The sequence below is a fragment of the Gorilla gorilla genome, chromosome 5 (assembly GCF_029281585.2).
Source record: "Gorilla gorilla gorilla isolate KB3781 chromosome 5, NHGRI_mGorGor1-v2.1_pri, whole genome shotgun sequence".
NCBI lineage: Eukaryota > Metazoa > Chordata > Mammalia > Primates > Hominidae > Gorilla > Gorilla gorilla.
The window spans coordinates 90,820,546-90,826,989 of record NC_073229.2 but is presented as its reverse complement, the minus strand read 5'-3'; the positions used below and the strand labels follow the sequence as shown (position 1 = coordinate 90,826,989).

Sequence of the window (6,444 nt, the reverse complement as noted above, 5' to 3'; positions counted from 1 at the left end):
GAACAAAGAACAATAATAATAGCAGCAATAACACAACTCTGAAGACAAGGGATAAAATTGATTCCCATGGTTGTATTTCCATGCTGTATTATTTAATATGTGTGATTGTTAAAAAATGAGGTACAAAAAGAAACACGAAAGTATGAACCACACACAGAAGAAAAGCCAAGCAAAACAGTCAATAGAAACTGCCACGATGAAGCCCAGATGTTGAACTTACTAGACAAAAGTTTTCAAATTAGCTATTAAAATATATTTTTCAGTTTTACAACTCTTTTAGAATGTGTCTAGTAGATTTTCTGGTCTTTACCAGAAAGACTCCCTGCTACCAAAAAAAAAAGATTGAAAATATGTTCGAAGAACTAAAGAAAATTATGCACAAAGAATGAAAAGAAAATATAGAATGATGTTTACAATGACAATATAAAGAAATATAATTTTTAAAAAAGAACCATATGTAAATGCTAAATTTGAAAAGTATAATAACTGAAATGAAACAGAGGTACAACATTTTCATCTGGCAAGAGAACAAATCATAAAATTCAAAGATATACCAATTGAGGTTATTTAGTCTTTAAAAAAAAAGAGAAAGAACAATCAACAGAGCTCCAGTAGCCTCCAGGGCATCATCACGCTTATTGACATGTGTTGAGAGTGTCAGAAGAAAAGAGAGACAAAAAGTGGCAGGAATAATATCTGTGACTTTGGAAAGTCTAAACTTTGCCTTAATCTTCATTTTCCAAGAGTGTTTAAAAAAAACAACAACACATTAATGGATACACTAAAAAGGCTCCAAAAACTCCCAAGGAGATAACTCAAAGAGTTTAAACATAAACATCTAGAAACGTCATAGTCAAACTGTTGAAAGCCAAAAAGATATTTTTTTCCAACTTTTATGTTAGACTCAGGGGCTACACGCACATGTTTGTTACAAAAGTATATTGTGTGATACCGAGGTTTGGGGTGTGATTTAACCCACATCCAGGAGTGAGCATAGTAGAAAACAGATAATTTTTAAAGTGGCAAGTGAAAAATGACTCAAAATATACAAGGGAGCTTCAGTAAGTTCAACAGCTGACTAATCATCAGAAGCACTAGAGCCATAAGTGGTGAAATGACATATTAAAGTGTTGGGGAAAAAAAGACTGTCAATCAATAATTATCTAGCCAGCAAAACTATGCTTCTAAAATAAAGGAAAAATATAGACATTCTTGAATTAATCAAAAAGAAAGCCTGAGAGAATTCATAGCTAGTAGCCCTACTCTGTAAAAAATAGTACAGAAATATCATATGGCCAAATGAAGAAACACTGCTGAATGACTTGAATCTATGCCAAGAAATAAAGAGAAAGTATATGGAAAAGGTAACTACATAGGTAAAAATAATAATTTAAAAAGCAGTATAAATGTAGTTTTAGTTTATAACTCTTCTTCTTTATAATTCATATGTCTTACTGGTTCACGGTATTTGTAGAATTCTCTGTTCGATTACTAGCTGTTCAATAAGCTAAATAAGTTGAGTCTATCATGGGCACACATGACAAAGAATATAGTTTAAAGCATGCATAGACCTGTGTGCAGCAATAGTCATAAAATTGTACCATCACTAGTACAAAGGAGGAGAGAAGAAGTTGAGCTAACTTGATATTTTATATTGTATGTAAAAAAATTGCTATAAATCTGAACTATATGATTATAGCTAACATGCTAATTATAATCCTCAAGGAAACCAATAAGAAAATAACCTAAAATATAGTAAAAGGAAACATCTGGTGAATTAAAATGAACATTAGAAAATATCTATTTAATAGAAGACAGGAATAGAGAAACTTAATGACCTAAGACATATAGGAAACAACTAGGAACTTGATAGATGTGAATCCCACATTATTAATAATTGTATGAATTATAAATGGATTAGTCATTCCAATAAAAAAACTGAGATTAAAGAAACACACACACACACACAAATCATGATCCAACTATATACTATTAATAAGAGACACATTTTAGATTCAACCTTCATTCTGAAGGGTATAAGCCCTCAAGAATGCACTCTTCTCAGCTTGGGTTGCTGCACACAGGCATGCAAATTTATAACAAAGCAAGAGAGTACCAAGAGGTACCGAAGTGGATCAACTGTGTTCTGTAAATATCCCAACTGCTTTGTGTAAAAGCAGCCCTATATCCAGCTTCTGATATGAATTACAAACCTGTCACGGCTGAGACTCCTCCTTTCTCCTGTTGTTCCCTGAACAGAAGAAGTTAAAGTGTCACAGTGGCAATCATAACTTTGTAATATAATGGAACACTTGCTGTGTTCTCAGGCCAGTGTTCTCACTTTGGGGACCAGGACTTCTAAACCTGAGGAACCAGATTTGCATGGACAGAAACCATTGAGATCCCACTGAGTGAGATGGTATATAAAGTCAATGCTATCCCCTACCCCTTCACCCCCTTGGAGTCTCACTCTGTCACTTGGGCTGGAGTGCAGTGGTGCCATCTCGGCTCACCAGAACCTCTGCCTCTCAGGTTACCTCTCTTGGTTTTTGGACCCATTCACTCCTCTTTTGGGGGCACAACAACATACAGAGGTTATTGCTTTAATGAGTATACTCTATCTGATGTATAATGCCTTATTTTTAAAGAGTATTTCTCTATTCTTGTGTTTCAGCTGAGCCTAGGAGGCAGTTTCAGTGCTCTAGGATGTGTGGATACAATTCTTTGGTATTGGGTTCAATTTTACACCTTCTTTGCTGTGGAATTTTATATCACTGGAAGTTTTTGGTTTTTGTTGTTGTTGTTGTTTTGTTGTTTGGTGGAGGAAGAGGGGTTATGTCTGTTGGTAAGGAATGCTGCAAACCTCCAGACAGTTTTTGACTAAGGCTCTACCTACGGGGAAGGCAACTCCATGTGCATAATAGGTATCTATCGCTGTACAAAAAAACAAAGCAAAACGAAAAGAAAAACAAAATAGAAACAGAACAAAACAAAAAACAAACTGTGGACTCTGAAAGAAGAAAGGGTCCCAATGTACTTGATTTGTAATCGAATGGCTTTTTAACTTCTCAAGGAATAATGCCATATTGGAGGTTCAGCATTAGACTTTTTTGCTTATAGGTTGGACATTCAAGGATAGCAGTAACAAAGCTGGCTGTGGTAAGTGAGACTACACTGTTGGTCCCATCCATATCCTTCATCTATCACCATGGCTACTCTGTACTATTGTGTCCCTTTTACCAGCTCTTTGGTGAATGATCAACTGACCAAGTTTTTTAGTCTATTCAGCTATTTAGTACTTTTTCATGGTGGATTCTTATTTATGTGATAAAAATCTTATCACTGCATGCTCATTATTGTATGTTCATTGACATACCTCTACCCAGACCTTTGTATCTACACTCCTTTCAACTATTTCTTTTTAAATGCTGATTAAGTGATTAGGTCACTGGCCATTGCCTAGGAATTGATATGTATTTTTGCTACTACTTTGAAAAAGATACAGTTCTAATTACAAAAGTATGCAAAAGTACATAACACATATCACTGACTTTTAAAGAATTTATCATAATTCATTTTACAGAAAAAAGTAATGAGCAATAAATAATGTTTCCTGATGTTTTGTATGATCCTTTTTAAGGCAGACACCATTACTTTAAATGGTGAATTTCACTCTAAGCACATGCTAAATACTTAGTGTAGTATTTGCCACCTGGTATCTTATTCATACATGTATCCCAACTTTCAGATCACCAGAGACCATTGATTACCACAGAGAACACAAACTATTCATAGTTGTTCAGGGCTTAGTAACCAAAATTGTATGTGTGTGTAGTGTGTGCATGTGTAATGTGTGTGTGGTGTGTGTGTGTGCAAGGAGATTAAAAGAAAGAGCAAAAGATAGTGTCAGAGAGTATAAGAAAACTTAAAAACAATTTTCAAATCTGCTATTTATTCCAAAAAGCAAACTAATAATATACTGTTAATTTACTCTTGAGATTGAGAGAGCAGTCTTTTAATTCCTGTTTAGTTTTAATCACCTTGAAATAATTTAAATATAAAATAAACATTTAATAATATGTAAGAAAGATCATTAGAAAAACATGTCATATAAATTGAATTAATTACTAATACATTGTTATGGTATGCAACATGGCAGTAACTCAAAAAAAAACTTTTTATTTTTTATTTCAAAAACACAAGCATATTTATTGCTCTTTTTCGGCCTCAGTGTATTTAAAACTGAATTTATAAAATGATTTAGAACAATCAAAGTAGAGCTCCAAGTTTGAGACATTTGTTATATTGCTAGCCACTTCCCACTAAGTAGAATGGAAAAAAGAGAAAATAAATGATTTTAATATTTAGGTGACAATGATATGTGTTGCATAAGTGAAGCATTTAATGTTACTTTAGAGATATTTGACATATATCTCAGGTGAACTTATCCAGATTTGTTTATTGCTATTTGAATTCATTTGTCCATTTATCACCTATTGAACAGTTTTTGACACGATAGTGCTGAAGAATCTGTTAAACATGGAATCAAAGAATGTGCTACATTTCTTATCCTTTAATATTCAGTAATAAGAAAACCAAGAAATCCTCTAAATCATTGTCTATAAAACTAATAAAACATGACAGAAATTACTTCCATAATATTCAAAGATGATGAGGTTTCCCTACAGGGTTTTGATTACATGCTTTGCATTTGTTTACCTTGTATTTGACTATGTATGTGACTTATTTAATATGGCATAAAAAGTACAGAATAAAAATACTACTAATGTTAATTAAAAGTGTATATGCTTATTTTATATGTGTTATGACTAATATTTAAATCATCTTTTCATGAGGGGTATTGTCATAAATATTTAATATCCCCATTCTTCAAACAGTGTTCAAATTATGCAAATTCCCAGAGCATGTATACATTTTACTGCTGGAGAAAGGAGTTAAAGATAAGCCTAACCACAGACCTATATTCTTTCCATTATCCCATACAGCTTCTAGGTTGATTAAGAGTGTTTGTCTGCTTGTGTGTATGTACACATAAGCAATAATATGTTTTAATTAATTCCTTCCAGATTGTATGAAAGAATAGTTCAAAGCAAAATATTGATCTGTGATATATTCTATTCCTTTCAAACATGCATTATAAATCTAGAGTTAAGTCCTGTTACAGAGTCATCAAAATAGAATGAAAAATATTAAAATTATTTTATATTTATTTGTTATTTTTTCATTTGTAATAAAATATAGCTTTTTCTAGTTAATAAACAAGATTTGTTGATGACTGTAAACTGCCATTTTATAATTGATGTTAAATGATAAACAATTCTAAATACATAATAAACATTTATGCTACCACCAGTGATATGTAATTGAGTTTGTATTCCTATTTCATCTCTCAATATAAAGTTATATGCATATGCTTTATTCTTTTATCCTTTTAAAATTATTTTTAAATTATATTTTTTCTATTAGAATTATTTACCAAAATTTTGCTAATTTGTTTAATCAACTTCAAAACAAAATTAGACACCCAAAAACAATGCTTCATCTTTCAAGATCAATGGACAGCAAGTTGATATGATAGATGCTCCCAATGAAGATATACATCCTGAACTATGTGACCATAAAAAGCAAAGCTCAACACAGGCTCAATGTATTAACAGTCATCTTGTTTATAGACATTAAGGCAGGATCACAATAATTGATGTTCAAGCCACTATCTTTCTCTTCATTTATTGTGATAGGCCCGTAATGGCCTCCATGGTGTTTATTGCAGCTCTAAGTAATCTTCAATTTCAGAACTTACGAATTTGCTACCCTTTCTGACTGGAGTATTCTTATCCTGGTTATCCACATAGTGTGGTTCTTCATTTACTTTAGCTTCCTGTTGACATTTAAAGAGAGCTTTCCTCTACCATAAAATAGCAACTCCTCTTCTGGGCCCCAGTGTTCTCTACTCTCCCCAGTCTGTTTTATTTTATTCATAACACATGTAACTACAGGACATATTATATATTTATATTTTTATTTTGTTATTGCCTGGTTCCCCTACATTAAAGCAAATTTTCAGAGCAGATATTCCACTAATTTTTCACTATCTTGAATAGTGTATATTTCACAGGTCAAAGCCATATGTGTGTGTGTGTGTGTGTATATATATATGAACTCTCTCTCTCTCTCTATATATATATATGAACTATGTGACCATGAAAAGTAAAACTCAACACAGACTCAATGTATTAAAAGTCATCTTATTTATAGACATTAAGGCAGGATCACAGTAATGGATGTTCAAGCCGCTATCTTTGTCTTCATATAAATATAAATATGTATATATATCATATGTATATATAATCTTTTTAAATTAAAGAATGTATTACCTACACCTACCCTAGTATTTTCCTCTTATTTCGTCAAGTGTGCTTAACT

The 6,444-nt window shown here is 32.2% G+C and overlaps 1 non-coding gene across 1 annotated transcript; it reads left to right on the top strand.

The window, feature by feature from the left end:
• Positions 1–260: 260 nt before the first annotated feature.
• On the top strand, positions 261–322 carry LOC115935135 (U7 small nuclear RNA). Its single transcript, XR_004070837.1, has one exon. It is a non-coding gene; the product is annotated as a U7 small nuclear RNA (small nuclear RNA).
• Positions 323–6,444: the final 6,122 nt, after the last annotated feature.